Here is a 413-nt window from a genome sequence, read left to right as displayed (position 1 = left end):
TCGACGTTTGATTTTAATCCCACACAGATGGGTTAATTTTTTCTTTTGTTATTTTTTCTTTTTTCTGTCAAATGTATAATGAAAAAAACGTGACAGGCTGGATAAAATTTATCTGAGTGAAACGTTATTTCTTTCAGGGTCCGCATTGGTTTTCTAAAAAAACAATAGTGTTTAATTTTAACTTGATTTCATTTACATGAATTCAAATCAGAAACGAAGAAAATATCATAACCCGCAATATAACAGTGTCACAGAATCGTGAAACAATTCCGTGAAACATTCTCTCAATGCTGACAATGTCTTGGTGCGTGTGGTTCTCACATGTGGTGTCCAGTTGTCCCTCTTAGCTAATTTAAATTCCGCGTGTGATGTTTTAAGTGGGCCTATTGGGACGAAGCTGAGTAGATTCGGGA

The sequence above is a fragment of the Littorina saxatilis genome, linkage group LG1, assembly GCF_037325665.1.
Source record: "Littorina saxatilis isolate snail1 linkage group LG1, US_GU_Lsax_2.0, whole genome shotgun sequence".
NCBI classification, from domain to species: domain Eukaryota; kingdom Metazoa; phylum Mollusca; class Gastropoda; order Littorinimorpha; family Littorinidae; genus Littorina; species Littorina saxatilis.
The sequence above is the reverse complement of the archived record's forward strand: the minus strand, read 5'-3'. Positions refer to the sequence as shown.